The sequence below is a fragment of the Rhinoderma darwinii genome, chromosome 5, assembly GCF_050947455.1.
Source record: "Rhinoderma darwinii isolate aRhiDar2 chromosome 5, aRhiDar2.hap1, whole genome shotgun sequence".
Classification (NCBI taxonomy): domain Eukaryota; kingdom Metazoa; phylum Chordata; class Amphibia; order Anura; family Rhinodermatidae; genus Rhinoderma; species Rhinoderma darwinii.
The window spans coordinates 277273537-277295002 of NC_134691.1; positions in this window are offsets into that span (position 1 = coordinate 277273537).

Here is a 21466-nt window from a genome sequence, read left to right on the forward strand (position 1 = left end):
CAGTCTAGAATTTTTAGGCTAGGTTAATTTTACCAGTGAGAGATAGATTATATGGAGAAAAAAAACAGAAAATCACATTGTCAAAATTATATATATGTATTTGCATTGTGCACAGAGAAATAAGTATTTGATCCCTTTGGCAAACAAGACTTAATACTTGGTGGCAAACCCCTTGTTGGCAAGCACAGCAGTCAGACGTTTTTTGTAGTTGATGATGAGGTTTGCACACATGTTAGATGGCATTTTGGCCCACTCCTCTTTGCAGATCATCTGTAAATCATTAAGCTTTCGAGGCTGTCGCTTGGCAACTCGGATCTTCAGCTCCCTCCATAAGTTTTCGATGGGATTAAGGTCTGGAGACTGGCTAGGCCACTCCATAACCTTAATGTGCTTCTTTTTGAGCCACTCCTTTGTTGCCTTGGCTGTATGTTTCGGGTCATTGTCGTGCTGGAAGACCCAGCCACGAGCCATTTTTAATGTCCTGGTGGAGGGAAGGAGGTTGTCACTCAGGATTTGACGGTACATGGCTCCATCCATTCTCCCATTGATGCGGTGAAGTAGTCCTGTGCCCTTAGCAGAGAAACACCCCCAAAACATAATGTTTCCACCTCCATGCTTGACAGTAGGGATGGTGTTCTTTGGGTCATAGGCAGCATTTCTCTTCCTCCAAACACGGCGAGTTGAGTTAATGCTAAAGAGCTAAATTTTAGTCTCATCTGACCACAGCACCTTTTCCCAATCACTCTCAGAATCATCCAGATGTTCATTTGCAAACTTCAGACGGGCCTGTACATGTGCCTTCTTGAGCAGGGGGACCTTGCGGGCACTGCAGGATTTTAATCCATTACGGCGTAATGTGTTACCAATGGTTTTCTTGGTGACTGTGGTCCCAGCTGCCATGAGATCATTAACAAGTTCCCCCCCGTGTAGTTTTCGGCTGAACTCTCACCTTCCTCCGGATCAAGGATACCCCACGAGGTGAGATTTTGCATGGAGCCCCAGATCGATGTCGATTGACAGTCATTTTGTATGTCTTCCATTTTCTTACTATTGCACCAACAGTTGTCTCCTTCTCACCCAGCGTCTTACTTATGGTTTTGTAGCCCATTCCAGCCTTGTGCAGGTCTATGATCTTGTCCCTGACATCCTTAGAAAGCTCTTTGGTCTTGCCCTTGTTGTAGAGGTTAGAGTCAGACTGATTAATTGAGTCTGTTGACAGGAGTCTTTTATAAAGGTGACCATGTAAGACAGCTGTCTTTAATGCAGGCACCAAGTTGATTTGGAGCGTGTAACTGGTCTGGAGGAGGCTGAACTCTTAATGGTTGGTAGGGGATCAAATACTTATTTCTCTGTGCACAATGCAAATAAATATATATAATTTTGACTATGTGATTTTTTTATTTTATTTTATATAATCTATCTTTCACTGGTAAAATTAACCTAGCCTAAAAATTCTACACTGTTCATGACTTTGACAGTGGGCAAACTTACAAAATCAGCAAGGGATCAAATACTTATTTCCTTCACTGTATATATATATATATATATATATATATATATATATATATATATATATATATATATATATATATATATATATATATGTGATATACATGGGTCCTTAAATTCACTCATAAGATGAAAATAAGACATTTAAAAATGTTTATTTCCTCTGAGCTTAGTTTTGCTAACACAATACCCATTGCATAATTTAAAGTTCTACATTTTAAAAAGGCTACGCCTATTTCAGTTTATGGTTCTCCTTGTCAGGAAACCATCCCCCATCAGCTGCTTGGAGGAGGGCAACCCTGATGTTAAAACATGACAGGGCACCAACTTTACCAACAGACATCAATAAATGCCTAGGTAATGTTTGCCATCCTACCAAAAACTATCATGAATGTAGTACTCAGCTCTAGCTAATTCTGTATGGGGGTTCCCTTTAGTAAACCCCTTTCTCCTATCTGAAACTTCCCTAAAAAGTCATTCAAGCAGAGGTTGCTTCATAGAAGATAATCCAAAGAGGTCAGTAGTAACTTTAAACCAGATTAAATACAAATTAATTTGCTATAATCCATGCTTTTAAACATGTAAATCACTTTTAAACAACTCAACACTTTCTCACGTTACAGTCACCAGAATCTATCATTTATATGACTAGAAAATTCACTTCTTAATTTTACTTCATAGATTTATGGATTGAATCACAACCTTTTTCTTAAGAATACTTTGTTTGTACTTGAGTATATTTTAAAGCTAAATTTTTGAGTTGGCAGTAAAGTTTGTAAAACAAACAAGAATATGGTGTTAGGATCTAGAGCACCAGTTGTTAACAAGTGGCTTGTTAGTCTGGAACGTCCAAGCTTTTGAAAGAATAGAGACATCTTGCCACTTTTCAGCCAATCCTTTGAGGATAAGGAGTAAGAAATAAGTGCTTCCCTTGTGGGCCTCCCCTTAAGAGTTTAAAAGCAAAATATTGATTTTGAGTTACCCTGCCTCAACTCTCGCATCCCTTGAAGGTTTTCGGAATCCATTTGTAAAGGAAAAAGGAAATCACTGGTAAAACTGGGGCATGTCTATGTAACTTTCCTGCACCCAGATCATCGTCCATTGACACCTTACTGGTTTCTAAGCAACTGTAGCCATTTGAAATACATATGTTGTATCCCCACTGTTTTCAAAATAATGAAAATGAAGTGATTTCAATAATAGTTTGGTTCTCAATATAAAAATCAATATTCTAGCAATATCTTTTATACTTGTGATAGGTTTCATTTCTTTGGGTAATTTTTTTTTTACATTTTTTAACTAATATTCTAAGCTTAAAACCAAGCTTTAGAATTAAATGAAACACTGTGTTCCAGGGTTCTCCATTAGTACAATTATTATATATCATTCTATGCTAGACATGTTCTTGAGAGATATGTTTTCAGTAAAAAGCTATAATGAAGGAAACTCAATTACCGTGGCTAAGGCTATTGTTCACACCAGCAAACTGTTAAAATTCTAAATGTAGAAGCATGTGCTGTAATGGATTTCACCAATGGAAAGAGTAATCCCAGATTCCCATTTCCTCCTACAGTAGAACAAAAGAAAAGAAAGCTCTTCACTCCCAATGGTGCAGATGATGTGATTTACACAAGAACATTAATGATAAAAAAAATAATACACTGGCTAATACTTTGATATGAAAGGTGTTAGCTTGGTGTGTTAGCTACTTACTGCTCTTGATGACAACACTAACTAATCAGAAGACATCAACACTTTGCGAAGATCAGCCGTCGAAAGCTTTTTAGTGGCAACCAATAAAGCCACAAGAACTGGTCTAACATGTGACAATTATTTCCTGACATTGAACCAGCATTCATTATGCCGTGAGAGGCTCGGTGCAGACAGGCACGATGTAGTGATGTCATCGCACCTGTTTGCACTGAGCCACATACTGAACAGACGGGAGGCGCAGAATGATCTCCCCCACCCGTCATGGGAATGGGCATGGGTCAGTATGTATTTTATTATTTTTATTAGGCACTATCGGAGCTGTGCGGAGGTAGCTATGGATGCATTATACTACATGGGACAGCTGTGGGGCATTATATTGTGAGGTGACAGCTATGGGGGGCTTTATACTGTGTGGAGGGCAGCTATGGTGGTGGTTATGGGAATATTATACTGTGTGCAGACAGCTATGGGGCCATTTTACTGTGGGGATTGCAGATATAGGAGCATTATACTGTGTTGGGGGCAGCTATAGGGGCCTTATCCAGTGTGGGACAGCTATAAGGGCATTAGACTGTGTGGGGGCAGCTATTGGGGCATTATACTGCGTGGGTGGGCCCACTGGGTTGGGGCAAACTCAGATGTGTTTCATCCCCATCTGCTAAACCATTAGCTACGCCTCTGATGGAAAGGTCGGGTCACATGACCCACCATCAGCAGCCATAGTCGGGCCTCAGCGACGCACAGCAGCAGGATACCTTTAGTCTGCCCCATCCCCCGCCCACACATATGTCTTGTTTTCAATGTTGCGCAGATTAATTTTTTGGAATGGAGCTAAGTACCGGCATCTAACTGCGAATCATGTTGACATACAGTACGTCAGACTAAACAGGGCTAAGTACGATAGTGGGGAGTCCCAAACAAAAGTCCCATCCAAAAGTGGGTCCCAGCCTCAGAAAGTATGGGAACCACTGGTGTAACGTATCATACAGGGAGAGTTTAAAAGGCAGAATATTGTGTCTGCCTACACTTTTGTTTTTTTGTTTTTTTAAAAAGTCATTTATTTAATAATATGCAGTGAAGATTCAGTAAAGTCCTTTATTTAACAGTGAATAATGTTAACAAATGTTAACAAATAAAAACAATCTAACATCTTTGTAGTAGCTTCATGACTTCTTTTTGCTGTTTTAGCTTTTTTTACCCTTTTCAATAGAAACCACTAATGCTGGATTCACACGAGCATGTTCGGTCCGTAAAGGATGGAATGTATTTCGGCCGCAAGTGCCGGACCGAACACACTGCAGGTAGCCGGGCTCCTAGCATCATAGTTATGTACGATCCTAGGAGTCCCTGCCTCACTGCGGGACAACTGTCCCGTACTGAAAACATGATTACAGTACGGGACAGTAGTTCCACGGAGAGGCAGGGACTCCTAGCGTCGTACATAACTATGATGCTAGGAGCCCGGCTCCCTGCAGTGTGTTCGGTCCAGGACTTGCGCCCAAAACACGTTCCGTCCATTTCGGACGTAACATGGTCGTGTGAATCCAGCCTAACAAGCCGGCTAGCTGCTGTTGATAGATATTACTATTGTCATTATTATTATGGTTTGTGTAAATACCTAGGACAGCCAGTATGTCATGTGGGCAGTATTCATGTGGTCAGGGGGTATTAAAGTGATGAGTCAATTAGACCCACTGTCAATTCACAATAGGAAATATTTATAACCCAAAATAATAAGAGAAACATATTGTAAGAATAACAAATACCTAAAAAGCAGTTTGTTGATTGTTTCTGGAGATTTTTCTACACTGCACTTAATAAGAACAAACTGACAAATAAATGTAAGTAGAAAAAAAAAAAGAAGTTGTTATTAACCCCTTAAGGAGCAGACCATTTTTGGACTCAAGATCCAGACACAGGCCGCTAATGTTTAGTGGATCTTTAACTCCTTAAAAGACAGTATAATTCTAAAAATCAATTACATTTATTACTTAACTAGTAAGCTACTTGGAAAAATATATAGAAATCATGATCAGTGGATGATCTGTGCTGCAAAAAGAACACACTGGGGGGGATTTATGAAGCCCTCCATGCCAGTTTTGTAGCATAGAAAAGTCACAATTTGCGCAAAAAAACTTGCTTTTGTGACTTTTGGATTTTTTGTGTGGGGCGTGGCTTCACAGAGAGGGTGTGGCCACAACGGCCCGATAAATTTACTATCAGCAGGAGTAGATTTGCATTTTTCGCCCACATACATAATTAGGAGGATCTTATGTCAACTTTTTTTAGATTAATATTGATATATGAAACGCCAGTCTTAATAAATTGCCCTCACTGATTATAATAAGTACTGTCCACTTGGAGCACTATGATCAGTATAAATAATACATATACTATATGGACCAAAGTATTGGGACACACCTCTTAATCCTTAATTTCAGGTGTTTCAACAAGTTTCATTCAGTCCCATCAAGCACCTAGCCATATAGTCTGACTTTACAAACAATTGTGAAAGAATGGGTTGTTTTAAAGAGCTCACTGAATTCAGGTGTGGTACTGTAATAGCTTGCCACTGTTGCAACATGTCAGTTTGTATAAATGGCAGACCATGTAAAGTTACATAGCGGGGTCACCGAGTGCTGAGGCGCATAGTGCATAAAAGTCACCAACGCTCTGACTCAATAACTGCAGAGCTCCAAACCTCCTCTGGCATTAACATTGGCACAAAAACTGTGCAGCGGGAGCTTCATGGCATGGGTTTCCATGGTTGAGCAGCTGCATTCAAGCCTTACATCACCAAGCGCAATGCCAAGCTGGAAACATGTTTTGTGGAGTGACGCGTCACCCTTCTCTATCTGGCAGTCTGATGAACGAGTCTGGGTTTGTCGAACACCACAAGAACATTAACCATTGTGCCAACTGTAAAGTTTGGTGGAGGAAGGATAATGCTATGGGGTTGTTTTTCAGCAGTTGGCCTAGGCCCCTTAGATCCAGTGAAGGCAAATCTTAATTCTTCAGCATAGCGGGACTCTTAATGGAATTGTATGCTTCCAACTTTGTGGGAACAATTTTGGGAAGGCCCTTTTCTGTTCCACCATGACTGTGCCCCATTGCACAAAGCATGGTCCATAAAGGCATGGTTGTGTGAGTATTGTATGGAAGGGCATGACTGGCCCGCACAAAGTCCTGACCTCAACCCCATTGGACATCTTTGGAATAAACTAGAATGGAGATTGCAAGCCGGGCCCACCCATCCAACAACAGTGTATGACCTCACAAATGCTCTTCAGGATAAATGGGCAAAAATGTACACAGACACACTCCAAAATCTTGCAGAAAGCCTTATTAGAAGAGTGGAAGCTGTTTTAGCTGCTATTGGAGAACCAACTCCATATTAATGCCTACAAATTTAGAATGGGATGTCATAAAAGCTCTTGTAGGTGTAATGTGTAGGTATCCTAATACTTTTGTCCATAAAGTGTACTTCAAGCAGAAACCTACAATGCTTACTAGGTAATTTTTGACATGAGCAGAAATGTAGCAATGATTTATAGGGGGGGGGGGGGTCTGTCCAGGGCACTTTTTTGCAAGCATTGACTGTGGTGCTGCTGCACTACAGCGTATACATGTGCTTCTTTTTAAACAGCGGCATGCATTGCTTTTTTTTTCTCATTGGACATTTTCTATTTAATCAGAAAACTGTAATGAGGACTGTCTCTTTATTTTAGGCATTTGTGAAGTAGGACAAAGGTTCTTCTTCAATAGCTGGATGTTATAAAAGAATGAGATGTTCCTCATTTGTATTGACATTCATATTGATATAATGAATAAGATGTTTCTTTGTTTGTCTGGATTTATATTCAGCGGACAATCCAGTCCATGTACTAAGAGGGGACCATTTTTTTTTACCATTTCACCTAAGGCAATTAGACTAATTAGCAGGATTCACAGTAGGATTACTATGTTGATGTTCTACCTGGGTATAGAAATCAAAGATAAAGTATATGCATATATATTTTACTTATGTAACTGGACACTACACAATTCAATTCTAGGCCAGAAATATATCTTTCTTCTCGCTTGGAAGTATATGGACTACTGAAATTATATTCAAAACATTTAATAGCCATTTTAATGAAGTGTTGTCTGGTCTCTCGGACCTGTCACTCTCTGCCACATCACATATTCTTTGAGACAGAAAAATAATTGGCCATGTTACTTGCTTTGAGAACTCCACAGGGATTTACAGTTTCTTTAAATATGGTATTTTTTTTTTTCTAAATTCAAAGACATTTATGAGTTTAACTTTTGGAAATGTCTGTATTGTTATTACTTATATGACACAAAAATAGATAAAGGAAGAAATCTTCCTAATCTTAATATGATATGTTCACACAATGATGCAACGAAAATGTTTGATGATCCTATAGTTGCTGCCATCTTATCAAATGATTTGAGCAATGTAAAGAAATATCTGCTAAATCTTGGAATTTTTTCTCATGTTATAAACTTTAAGGCTGGAAATCCACAAGGCGTTTTGATTACGTTTTGACCGCGTTTTTACTCCAGTTTTTTTAGTTTTTCGTGTGCCTTTGAATTGCTTTGAAAAATGTAAAGAAAAACGCATGTGATTTCGCTATATGCCTCCTGCATATGGCCATATGATAGCTCCGTTTTGTACTGTGGGCTCCCATTGTAGTATATGGGACCTTAACTGCACCTCCATATGCCTCTGATTTCATACACTTTCCATACAAATCTGACAGAAAAATGGATGATCTATCGGATGCTATACATACAGGGATGATCTCCTCTAGTAGCATTGCTTCTGGATGTATGGCACCCCATGGAGCCTGTATGGCAGTATATGGAGGCTGCGTCTGTGCACTACTATAAAGAAAATTTGTACATGGCTGTACACATGAGCATGAGTGCCAGAGTCTAGCATTGGAACTTGAATAGGATTTATCCTACAGTATAATTGACAAGACAAAATGCTGCCCAGGGTCATTACAAGTGCCCTGTAGCATTGAGATGTGAACAAGACCAAGGGTTAGTTCACATGGCGTTCTTTGGCGCTGATTTTGATGAGGAAACCACATCGGAATCGATGCCAGGAAACTCTCCAAATTGCTCCCCTTTGGGATGCAGAGGCTTTTTATTCAGGTGGCTTTTGGTTGTTCGCAGAAAAAAAAAACAGCATGCTCTTCCTTCGAGCGGTTTCCGCTTCTGCCCTCCCAAGAATTCACGGCTAAAAAAAAACATGAATAAAAGGTGTCAAAAAACACCAGCAATTCCAAATCTGCCTCAAAATTCCTTCAATAATTTTGATGCAGATTTTTTCTGCCTGACAAAAAAACACTGTGTGAACTCCTCTAAAGGTGTCCATATGATAGTTGTTAACAATGTGACCAGAAAGATCACTATTAAAAAGGACCTGTGACGTCCTCTAACATATAAAAGCAGCTGGATGTCTTACCAGCCGCTGTAGCACTGAGTGTAGCTCTGGCTTTCTTTTCCTGCTAGTCGTCCACGTTCCCCTGCAATCAGTCCCACTAATTGACCTGTAAGAGTAGATTGTCAAGTGGCCGGTCCCCAGCGCTCAGTGTCAATCTGAAATAGCGCTGAAGCAATCCAGCTGTTTTTATATGTTATCAGACGTGACAGGTCCTATTTAGCCACTCCGGCACCACCCACTGTAAATTCACGTCCATGTTTGCTCGGCTTTGTGCACATGCAGAAACCCACGGGGAGTGTGGTTTGACCCAGTGGGACAGCTGGCTGGCAGGACGTTGGGAGTAGTAGTTCTCTATCACGGTCTTGTCACAGTGTTTACGGTGGCAGGGCCCACCTCCACTTAACCACCCACACTCTTAGGACTGGCTCAGTGATGACAGGGTTGCACTTAGATGATGGCGGTAGTTGTTCCCCCTGGGCACTCTGTGTAAATGTCTCCTGGCTGGTGGAAGGTGTGGTGCCCTTGATGGTGTAGTGCTAATGGTAGGCAGGAGACTGTAGTGCAATTGAACAGATAACTCACGGTTTCTTTACTGGTCAGCAGAATGCAGAACACTTCTAAGATGGAGGTACACAATCTTACAAGTCAACAATGGGCTGGCTGAGCTGGAGCAGGGTTTCACAAATATGACATTTTTTCTTGACTGTAGCAATCCATTTCTCTGATGGAATTTCTCAAATAGTGATTCCTCTAGTACGCAGTTCCCAACTGAGGGATGCACAAATATCTTGTATTTTCTACAGTTCCTATCAGCGAGGTGCAGATATTCACACATATGCAGCAATGTCAGCTGTCAATATCGCTAAGCCAGGCCAGAAGCCTAAGGCCTAGTCCTGAGCTGTGAGGCCCTGACCCTGTACAAATCTCCTCACAGGCTTGTCTCTAACTGAACTCAACTCACCAACTGACACTGGACAGGGAGGGGGCAATCCCATGCTAGTTTAGCTCTGCCCCCCTTCCAGAAGCCTCCAGAGATGCTCAATAGAAAAAATAGGGACCTGCTCTAGCCACAGCAATTCATGCCCAAATCATCTTAACCAATTCCTGACCAGAAGCTTTACTGCCCTTCCTGACCAGGCCCATTTTCAAGTTTCAGCCATGTGCCAATTTAAAAGCAAGTTGTTGTTCTATTACTCTTCCAACCTACATGTATTTGGTCTTTTTTTTTTTCTCAGAACACATTGGGATTTTATATTGTGTAAAAAAATAAAAGATAATTTACTTTTTTTAAAATATGGAAGGAAAAATGGAAAGAAATGCGGAAAAAAATTTGACTATGTGAATTTAGGTGATGTTTTTTCACATCCGGTACACGCCTCTGGGTAAACACGCCTAAATACATATTTGGCAAATTCTTCCGACTTCAGCAATACCAAATATGTGCACATTTCTTACCCGCTGGGAGCAAGGTGGAGCTTTCAAGGAATAGTGCGCAAGCTGGCTTTTGGAGAGCAAAATTCCAAAGCTGGTTTGCTGATACCATGCGACTATTACAGATATTGTGAAGTTCCAAAACACCGTAAACCCCCTAAAAATTACTCTTTTTAGGGCAAACACCCCCTCAGAGATTAATTGAATGACATAGCAAAGATTTGAAAATATCTACAGCACGTGGATGAGATTTGTAAACTCTCATCTACTTGCCTTGTACTGTAATCCGCTGCGACAGTTTAAATCTGCAGGACGTTCTGAAACAGGACCGCCCAGACGTTTATAGGTAAACAGTGCAGTCATTAATTTAAACTAGGTTGATGACTGGACTAAAGTTGAATCTATACCTATAAAAAAAAAAAATACATCTCACCTTTAGCAGTGTCTTAGTGGGAGACTACACGCATATATTTAAATCCATTCTTATGCTGGTGTTTGTATCTCCCACCGCAGCCCCAAAATCCGTATCGGGTTGTTACTAATAACCTTTGATCCAGGAGACATCATTGGGACCTGAGTGTCCCAGGTCCCAAACACCTAATCATCATGAAAACCAATCATGGCACTCGCAGGAAAAGTTTCTTGTAGCAACACATTTTCCCGGGATATGTGCTGTATAAAACCTTCTCTCTCCTCTCGTCTCCTGTCAAATTAAGATCTGAGGAGAGAGAGGAGCTGTTACGAAGAACAGACACACATTTGTCAGAAAGTTATTATCTATTAACCCCTTCTTTTCTGCCCCACTTATATTAACAAACTACTGGCACAGTCCCTGCCATTTTACGTGCTTTTTGATGGAACTGCTCGCTCCTGCGCACGGTGCCATCAACTGGTTTGGGCTGTGATTTTGACACCAAACTCTGTACTGTGACATCCAACAAAAAAGGGAAAGTAAAATAATATTTGTAATAATTTTTAACATATAATTAAAAAAAGGGGTAAGGCTTTGTAGCAGAAATCAACCTGTTATATTTCATAGCTGAGCTTTGATTGGTTGCAATATATAAAAAGGACAGCCAGTTTTGATGTATAGGGGCCTATTATGTATATTGAACATAAAGGTAGAAAGTATTTAAAAAATGTGACGTTGTATCATTAAGCAAGTACTAGACAGGATAGTTAATACCAGGTAACACAAAACCACATACCCCAATGAAGCACAGGCAAAGGAAAGGGAAACTAAGAACATTTGCTCTTGGTATCACTGTGAAATTTTTACTTCTGGTTTCTAACTTGATTTCCTTTTTTATTGAGAAAAAGGTTTCTAAGAAGACTGTGAAGATTGCACATTGACGTAAACAGAAATAGAACAAACAGCATATATAACATAATATAGTCTTCTAGTAGACCTGTGTATATTAGAAATGTCGGTGATCTATAACACCTTAACAGGTTCCAATGGATAGAGAGCAGCTTTTTATTGTGGTCCTCTACAATAGATATTACATCCTTTATAAAGCCTAAATGCCTGTTGGGTGTTACCTAGGGCGGTACAGAGTTTATGTTACTCTATAAAAAAAATGGCAAATGTTAATTTTATAGTATAGCAGTAAACACAGAGCAGGCCATTTCACACCAAACTGCACAATAGGTATGCTAAACATACACAAAGCAAGAATAGTAAGCAGAGCCGAGGTTGAGATATACAGTAGTTGTAGGTAGCACCCTCTGGAAAATAATATACCCTCCCACATACTGTAACTACACACAACTGAAAACCTCAAACCGTAACCACTTCATCCACCCACAGGCATCATCTCACTGGTGTCTCTCCTCGTAAACATTCACTCAACTACATACCCACATATATAGTTGTAGCAAAGACTCCCAAAGTGTTGCTGTTTATGGTTTTACATTCTGTTAAGTGTAATCTATTTATTGAATAAGGTAAAGGTAGATTGGGATATAGGTATAGGATATTATAGAAATAGAGGGAACCTCCAGTATGGAACCATGGTAAATATTATATCAGGATTCGCCCCATTGACTTTAATGGGAAAAACTGCTGCAATGAAAACCATATTTAAAAAATAGTTCTGTAATGTGGTTCTCCATAGAAGCCGTTCTAAGAGCAACCGCCAATAGCAGCAAAAAACACATTGATTTTTTCCTCACCACTTTGTGTGAACATATCCTAAGATGCATGAGATAGGTTTAACATAAACTGTAGGTGAGCATATAGATATAGGATAAAGTGCTGGGACATGGTGGTTAAAGGTTGGATGTCCCTGCTCATTGTACATTGCACAAATAGTTTTTGGGGAATCATAACTTATTGTGCAGTTGGATGAAGGGTTAAAATATGTGGAGAGGTGTAGGACCAGCCCCCTTTATTTCCTGTGCACCCCTCAATTCCCTATTGGCCTTTTGACCTACCTGGGTGGCGTGAGAGATGGAAATTGCGTTGCTCCTCCCACCCTCACCCAGCCTCAGTTTCGGAAGAATCTTCCCACCTAAGGACGTGATTATGGTGTGTTTGTTGTATATTTTCTTGTTATGCTCACACTCACTTTAGTTTTCTCACAGCTGGCAATAAGGGAGCCTTGCTCAATAAGACAATGCCATCTGATTGAACATCAAGGACATGCCCACGGCAGTCGCAGATGGCAGGCATCCAAGATGCTTTGTTTTATTTAGCTGTTTTATTAGATAAAGTTTTAAAGCAAGGTGCTCTCTCTTATTAAAATAAAGGCAACCATCACTTCAACTAAAGAATATGGAGCTAAATTATTAAGACTGGCATTTCATACAACAGTCTAAATAGAAAGAAAAATTGGAGTAAACTCCAAAACATTTGTGAAGAGATAAATGTGTTGCATCTTTTGGCTAGGCCGTGCACCATAACGTCATCAGTGCTGCATCACATACAATGTCCTGGTGCTGTCCGACGTCATTACGTTGTCATTACTCCAGCACTGCTGGAGTGATGAGGAAGCTGGAGGGGAGTAGAGGAACGTAAAAGTAAGCATAATTTTTTTTATTATTTATTTATTTTTATTTAATATTAACTGTCCAATGGGGGGCGTATTCAGATCGGGGGGTAGGGGCCCAGTCCCATAGAGTAAAATCTACGCCAGCTAGGAGCGGGCAGAGATTTCCACTAAAATGAATGCCAGTTTTCAGGTGTAAATTCTAATAAATTTGTTAGGCCTCAGTGGCTACATCTCCTTTCCCTGAGACCACGCCCCCTTCCCACAAAAGTGGCAAGGGTGGCGGAAAAACCTAGACAGCCTACTAACTCGTGTCCATCTGTCATCCATTTTCTCCTTTATGTTCTTCTGTTTCCTGCAACTAAATATGGACAAGACTGAGGTGGTCATTTTTCTCCTATGACAATTTGCTACCACCCGCTTAAATATCCTTGTCTGTTAACAACAGGGGATGCCCGAGGATAAGATTTGATTCAAACCCTCACATTTAAGTCTCACATTCACAGTCTCACTAACTTCTGCTAAACCCAACTCAGAAATATTTCCCTTATTTGTTACTTTCTCACGCATGAGACTACCAAAATGCTAGTAAATGCACTTATAATTTCCCAGATAGAAAACTGCAACACTTACAGCAAACCTACACCTCTCCCATCCATCCTTTATGCCGATGCTCAACTCTACTTTACCTTTCCTTCTGTTTCTCAAATGCCACCCCCTCTGTCAGTTCCTCCACTGGCTGCCCATCACATAAAAGAAACCTTTTAAAAATCCTAACCCTACAAAGGCTTATTCAACTCTCCTCCATACTACATTTCTTCTCTAATTCATAGATACCAACCCACACACAACCTCTGCTCTGCCAATGAGAACCTTCTCTCTACCACTTTAATCAGCAGTTCACACTCTTACTTACATAAAAGACTTCTCTCATGTTTCCCCTCTCTTCTGGAGATCCCTCCCACATTCCATTCAACATTCTCCAACTCTACAACTCTTCAATGATTCGCCGGAAACGTATCTCTTTGGACAAGCATATAACCTGGCCTAAAGAGCGCCCTAACCGGTATTCCAACACCGCCTCCACCTGACATGTCTAGTGCCGCTTACTTCAGTTAGTGAGCTCTTTTGTCTATTTATTATTCCATACAAATTGTAAGCTTCTATGGACAGGACTCTTACCAAATGTATCTAGTAAATAGTCCGTACCGCACTGTCTTTTGTAATCGTTCCAATGTTTTACCCTAATATTGTGCTATGTATAGCGTTCCAAAAGTTGACGGCACTATATAAATAATAAAAGTGGTCAGAATTATCACCATTACCTTAGGATTGGTCCATCAAATACTATATTTCCATAAGATCAAATATGTTACTACTGTAGCTCTATAAGTCTCTTGTGTGAAGTGTTAATGGCTGCCATTCTCATAGATATTTACAGATTCTTAATTACATCATTTCTTATTTATGCAGATTTACTTTTACTCCTGCATTCTCCCTCCTAATACTCTACCTGTGTAAAACCTCATACACACAAGATTGGGCATTTCAGTCCATACTACAGTAAGCAATATGGAACCATATAGCATACGGTATAGTAGCCCACATAGGTATGTGTGGGGTGTCATCTTGGTATGATGTACGGAATCCAATGGGGCATGCTAAAAATATCTCTGCATACTGCCGTGTTTTTATATAGCATTATGCATGACCCTTTTGAAATGCATTACCCCTATATTCAGGATCTCTGGGATACGCATGACAAACGCTTTATGACGATTATGTGAGATAGTAGTTCTCGCAGTTCCTGAAATTATGTTCGTAAAATTATATTCATGAATCGTTTTTGTATTTGTTTTATATCCTGGATGTTATTTTTCTCTATGTGAAACATTTATATGTTTCTACTATGTACTGTTAGCACAGTTTATAGAGAATAGAGTTACAATCAGAACGGTTTAGGGGGTCGAGTATAACATTTCACGTAATTATAATAGGTTTTAATGTAAATTTAAAGCAATTCCTATTCTTGGAGATATTATGACCTACAAAAGCCACATCACATATATTCACTATGCCAAGACCTGGTTTTATGAATAAGTTGCCTCCCACATCTGTAACCGTCTTATAACCAATGTAACTTACCATAATAACCAAAAAGGTCAGGAAACCAATCTTTATTGTAGCTTAAAATGTCAATCATTTCAGTTCAAAAGCACAAAGTATTCAAAAGAAAAAGTAATTTTTTGAGGGCATCAATTTTTTTTCCAATTATTAAACCGACATTTCAGTATTTAGACCCAATGTGCAGCAAACCAGTAAAAAATCCAAATAACGGAACTGTTAATGCTTTTTTTATTTGTTCAAGTTATGGTATCTGTGCACAATGGAAAGTGTGGGTCTTAATAAAGACATACAAATGTCTTAGAAGGAGGTCCCCTGCTTGGGACCCACTTTAAATGGAACCTGTCACATTGAAAATGCAGTCTGATCTGAGTCGAGAAGATTGATTTGGAGGAAAATATTCATTATAACTTGTAATTTATTAATCTAAACCTCTGCTCATTCTGGGCTTAGGAGTCTAGTGGGTGGTCCTGTTCGGTGATTGACAGCTATCTATGTATGCACACTCATACGGGGAAGGCTATCAATCATTCATTAGAATCGCCCACTTGACTCCTAAACTCAGAATGAGCAGAGGTTTTGATCAATAATTTACAAGTTATTCTAAATATTTTTCCAGAAACATATATATCAATCTGCTCAGATCCTCCTGCTCTATAACACCCTGCCTGCAGAATGGATTGTATTTTCAACATGACAGTTTCCCTTTAAGAGCCAGAGAGCAGAGCCATTCCTATCCTTATAGTTTGATACAATGTATTTGTGCTGGCAACGTGTATGAGACTGTATTAATAATGTATCTACTTCCATGCTAACTAGGTGTGTATGGATTTTCAGCCTCTGGATTTTACCAAAAATGTTTGAATCCACTAGAATCAAATGTTCAAAATGATGAGGATTTGAAACCTAAAGAGCAAGATGTATAAAAACTGGTCTAAGAAAAAGTCAGTTTTGCCTATAGCTACCAGTCAATTCACTTTAATTCTAAACTTTCTCTAGAAAAATGAAAGCTGTTCTCTGATTGTTTTCTTAGAACAGTTTTTATGCAGAAGTTTATTAGAAATTAACACTTCTCATTATATAATGATTAAAAGGGTTGTATGCGCTCAGAAAAATATGTCTGCTTTCCTCCAGAAACAATGCCATTCTTGTCAATGGTTTGTGTCTGGTATTGAAGCAATTTTTCTCCTTATGCAATGCGAAATGTCTAAAATCTGCCACAAAACTTGAATTGTTTCACCCATCTTTATTATTTTTTTTACTATGTTATTTTGTCTATGTTTAACTTTGTAGAATTTTTACATCTGATCATAAGTCATTTTACAGTGACAGTTATTCAATGATTTAAAGCAATCCATCCCATTCACTAGCATCAATAACCAGTGCCCCATTCAGAGTCCTCTTCACCTTTAGCAATTTACAGTATTTATACTTAAAATGAACTGGTGCTCGGTTTTCAAGGTTTCTTAAAAAGGGCTCCACCAGAACAAAAATCATGCTTAAAGGGGTTTTCCCATAATCAATATTTATCACCTATCCACAGGATAGGTGATAAATATTTGATCGCTGGGGGATCGATCGCTGGAACCACCACTGATCTCGAGAACAGGCTTACCTTGCCGGCCCTGGTAGTGCCATTGGAATGGAGCGATAGTGCTTATGCAAGACCACCAGTCGATTCATTTACATGGGGCTGCCGAGTCCTATCTTCGGCAGCCCAATAGAAATTGATGGAGCGGTGGCCGAGCATGCGTTGAAGAAATATTGATTATGTGAAAACCCGTTTAATTCCTTCCCGACATTTGTTGTAAGTATATGTCATGGAAAGCCAGTGCTTCCCGCAAAATGTCGTATAGTTACAGAAGCTGAGTCGGTGCCATCATCCCTGGATGTCAGCTGTATCTTACAGCTGACACCCTGCTGTAATGGCAGGGACCGAAGTTAGCCTCGATCCCCGCCATTAACCCCTTAAATGCAACGGTCGCTGCATTTAAGGTGTTTGCAGCTCATCGGCACCCCAGCAGTGAAATCGCCGGGGTGTCGGTGGCTGCATTGGCAACCCCGGGCCTAATAGTGGCCTCCCGGTCTGCCTAGTATGGAAAACTTCCAGCCCCCGCCTGTAGGGGAGGCCTAAAAGTCTTCCGTTACTACGGGCAAGATAGCGAAAGTGATCACTGCATCTTTGTGGTTGTCAGAAGATCGACAGCTCTGCCCTGCAATCGCATGGCTGCCGACTGCTACTATCGCAACAGGAGACCTAACAATGGCCTCCTGCTGTGCCATTACGGAAGTCGATTAGGCCCCGCTCGCAGGCGAAGTCTAATCGGCTTGCTGTCAGTGAATAACTGACAGATCTAATACATTGCACTACATAGGTAGTGCAATGTATTAGAAAAAAGAAATCTGACAGTTGGACCTTCAAGTCCCCTAGTGGGACTAAAGAAAAGTGTAAAAAAAAAGTGTCAAAAAGTGAATAAAAGTGTCAAGTAATAAACGAAAACACAAACGCCCTTTTTCCCTTATCAAGTCCTTTATTATTGAAATAAATAAACCACACATATTTGGTATCGCCGCAACCGTAACGGCCTAAACTATAAAAATATTATGTTATTTATTCCACACTGTGAACTGCATAAAAAAAATGTAAAAAAACAATGCCAGAATTTCTGTTTTTTGGTTACCTTGCCCTACAAAAATTTTACTAAAAAGTGATTAAAAAGTCGCATGTATCCAAAAATTGTACCTATAGAAACTATAGCTTGACTAGCAAAAAACAAGCACTCATACAGCTCCATCGACAAAAAAATGTAAAAATTATTGTTCTCACAACATGGCGACAGAAAAAATACATTCTTTTTACAAAAGTAATTTTATTGTGCAAAAAGTTGTAAAACATAAAAAAGTGCTATAAATTAGGTATCGCCGGAATCGTACTGACCCGCAGAATAAAGTTAATATGTAATTTATAATGCATGGTGAACGCTGTATAAAAAAAAACTAAAAAAAACCTATGCCAGAATTGCTGTTTATTGGTCACCTTGCTCCCAAAAAAATATGGGATAAAAAGTGATGAAAAAGTTGCATGTACCCCAAAATGGTACCAATAACAACTACAGCTCATCCCGCAAAAAATCAACCCTCATACCACTACGTCTATGAAAAAAATTTAAACAGTTAAGGCTCCAATAATTCAGGAAATAAAAATATGCGGTTGTGCAAGCCCGAGGGGAACATTTCTTCTGTTTCAAGAGGCAATCTATCAGGGCCCTAAAATTAGGGAGCCAGGAAGGGGTGGGCCCAAACATATCTGCTGGAAGCGTGGGTGCCCATATTATACCAGGACAACACTTCCCAGCAAAATTCCCCAAATTGCAAAGGTGCGAAATGTGTACCAAAAGCGGGATAAGAAAGGACATTTATCAGTGCGACACCCGACTGTGCAGAAAGGATTGCTTCACAGCGTAACACACATTTATGGATTATTTTAATGTTTGTTTTTTTACCTCCATTATTATACCATTTGACTAGAGATGAGCGAACTTATCAAAAGTTCGGTTCGGCTAGTTCGCCGAATTTCACAAAAAAGTTCGGTTCGGACCGAACTAGTTCTGACCGAACCTGTCACTTACGTGCGCCGAGCATGCTACTGTCCAGGGTGCTGATAGAGTTAATGGGCTGCACTAACTCTTTCAGCAACCTTCACAGTACATGCTCGGCGCGCGGAAAATACCATTTAAATGTAATAAAAAAATAAAAATTATACGTTCGTACTTACTTTCCTCCTGTCCGGCCTCCAGCGATGACGTTTCATCCCTTTCGCCGATGCAGCCAATCACAGGCTGTAGTGGCGGTCACGCACGTCAGGATGACGCTTCATCCCACGTGACCGCCTCTGCAGCCAATCACAGGCTGCAGCGGCGACATGAATGAAACGTCATCGCTGGAGGCCGGACAGGAGGAAAGTAAGTATGAACGTATTATTATTATTTTTTGGCATGTATGTATGTTGGCATGTATGTATGTATGTATGTATGTATGTATGTATGTTGTCATGTATGTATGTATATATGTGCATGTATGTTTGCATGTATGTTGGCATGTATGTATATATGTGCATGTTTGTATGTATATTTGCATGTATATATTTGCATGTATGTATGTTTGCATGTATGTATTTTTGCATGTATGTTGTCATGTATGTATGTATGTTGTCATGTATGTATATATGTGCATGTGTGTATGTATATTTGTATGTATGTATGTATGTTTGCATGTATGTTTGCATGAATGTATGTATATTTGCATGTGTGTATATATATATATGTATGTATGTTGTCATGTATGTATGTATGTTGTCATGTATGTATATATGTGCATGTATGTTGGCATGTATGTATATATGTGCATGTGTGTATGTATGTATATTTGCATGTATGTATGTTGTCATGTATGTATGTATATATGTGCATGTATGTTTGCATGTATGTTGGCATGTATGTATACATGTGCATGTTTGTATGTATATTTGCATGTATATATGTTTGCATGTGTGTATGTATGTTTGCATGTATGTATGTTTGCATGTATGTATGTTGTCATGTATGTTTGTATGTATGTTGTCATGTATGTATGTATATATGTGCATGTATGTATGTTTGCATGTTTTTATTTTTGCATGTATGTTTGCATGTATGTTTATATATATGTGCATGTATGTAATTATGTTTGCATGTATTTATGTTTGCATGTATATTTGTGCATGCTTGTATATATGTATGTATGTATCTTTGCATGTTTGTTTGTATGTATGTATGTTTTCATGTGTGTGTGTATGCATGTATGTATGATAGTTTGCATGTATATATGTGTGTATGTTTGCATGTATGTATATTTGCATGTATATATGTGCATGCTTGTATATATGTATGTATGTTTGTATATATGTATGTATATTTGTATATATGTATGTATGGCCATGTATGATACTGTCTGCTGGCGCCCTGTATCTAAGTCAACTTTGCGGCAGGCTTCTATACATGGTATAACAGTCAGTATCACACATTAAACTGAATCTAAGCCTACAACATGTTTTATTTCATTATTTTATTTTTTTACAGGTTTGGTGTTTGGACTACGTCGGTTTCGAGGGCTACTTCGATGACGGTTTTTTTTCTACAATAAAATGGTTAATGAGGGTTGTGTTGGGGGTGCTTTATTTCAATAAAATATTTTATCTATATCTTTGTCTTTTTCTTTTCAAATTTTATTATTACCACTTTAGTAATGGCCGCTGTCTGAGTGACAACATCCATTACTAATGCGAGGCTTAGTGTTAGCCGGTGCAGAGGCTAACACTAACCACCATTATTACCCCGGTACCCAAAACCACCAGGGGTGCCGGGAAGAGCCAGGTACGATCCAGTACCCGACCATCTGTTGTGATGGTCGGGCCCTGGGGCGGCCGCAGGCTGGTATTATGAGGCTGGGAAGGGCCAAAAACAGTGGACCTTCCCACCCTTGTAATGCTAGGCTGCTGCTGCTGTGTTGTATCTGGCTGGTTATAAAAGTGGGGGGGACCCCACGTCATTTTTTTAAATTATTTATTTATTTACATTTTTTTTTTAAAAAAGACATGGTGTTCCACCCAATTTATCATAACCAGCCACATACAACACAGTGTTATTAGCCTGGGAATGGACAAAACCAGTGGCCCTTCCCACCCATGTAATGCCAGACTGCTGCGGCCTTGTATATGGCTGGTTATTAAAAATGTGGGGGACCCGTCTATTGCTAAATTTGTTAAATTCCAAAAAAAAAACGACGTGGGGGTCCCCCCCATTTTTATAACCAGCCCGATACAACACAGCAGCAGCAGCCTAGCATTACAAGGGTGGGAAGGTCCACTGATTTTGGCCCTTCCCAGCCTCATAATACCAGCCTACGGCCGCCCCAGTACCCGACCATCACAACAGATGGTCGGGTACTGGATCGTACCAAGCTCTTCCCGGCACCCCTGGTGGTGGTGGGTACCGGGGTAATAATGGGTGGTTAGTGCTAGCCTCTGCACCGGCTAACACTAAGTACTGCCTTAATAATGGACGCTGTCAATCAGCCAACTGCCATTATCTAGGCACTAATAAAGTTTGAAAAAAAAAACACAAAGACAATTCTTTTTTATTGAAATAAGAAATCCCCAACAAAACCCTCGTTAACCATTTTATTAAAATTTGAAAAAACGCAG